Raw genomic sequence first — 952 nt, 5'->3', positions numbered from 1 at the left:
TTTTAGAGCTATAGAAGCGCAAAACGCGTTTGTTAAAAAAATCGCCAGGTGTAAATGGTGCTTTCTTGGCGTTAATCGCCAAAAAACGCCAGAGCAAAACGCTAGCAAAATCGCTAGTGTTTTGCGATCAGCAAGTGTGAATGGGCCCTTAGGGACGACTGAAGTGGGATATGGAGGCTTACATATTTATTTCATTTCAAGTAATACAAATTGCCTGGCTATCCCGCTGATCCTCTTCCCCCAATACTTTTAGGGTAACAAGCATGCGGATCAAATGTTTGACTGCATTTGCCGCATGCTTGTTTCAGGTGTGTGATTCAGACACTACTGATGCATGAAAGATCAGCCGGACAACCAGACAACTGTAATTGTTTAAAAGGAAATAAATATGGCTGCCTCAATACGCTTCTCATTCCAGTTGTCCTTTAACCACTTCAAGACTCAGCCTTTACCCTCCCCTTAAGGACCAGCGCTGATTATTACTAAGATCTGTGCTGGGTGGGCTCTACAGCCCCCAGCACAGATCAAATACCAGGCAGAGCGACCAGATCGCCCCCCTTTTTTCCCCACTAGGGGGATGATGAGCTGGGGGGGGGTCTGATCGCTCCTGCATGCGTGTGGGTGACGGGGGGGGCACCTCAAAGCCTCCTCCCTGGCAGGATTCCCCCTCTCCCTCTTCTCCCTCCCTGTCCCGGAGATCGGAGGCTGCACAGGAACGTATCTGCTTGTGTTCACATTTAGCATGCGAGCTGCGATCGGCGGCCCGCAGGCTATTCACGGAGCCCCCCGCCGTGAATTGACAGGAAGCAGCCGCTCGCGCGAGCGGCTGTTTCCTGATTAATTAGCCTGCAGCCGGCGACGTAGATGTGTGTCGCTGGTCCTGCAGCTGCCACTTTGCCGACGCGCGTTATGAGTGCGCGGTCGGCAAGTGGTTAAAGGATACCTGAGGTGA

This window comes from Hyperolius riggenbachi, chromosome 12, assembly GCF_040937935.1.
Source record: "Hyperolius riggenbachi isolate aHypRig1 chromosome 12, aHypRig1.pri, whole genome shotgun sequence".
NCBI classification, from domain to species: Eukaryota; Metazoa; Chordata; class Amphibia; order Anura; family Hyperoliidae; genus Hyperolius; species Hyperolius riggenbachi.
This window is presented reverse-complemented; position numbering follows the sequence as displayed.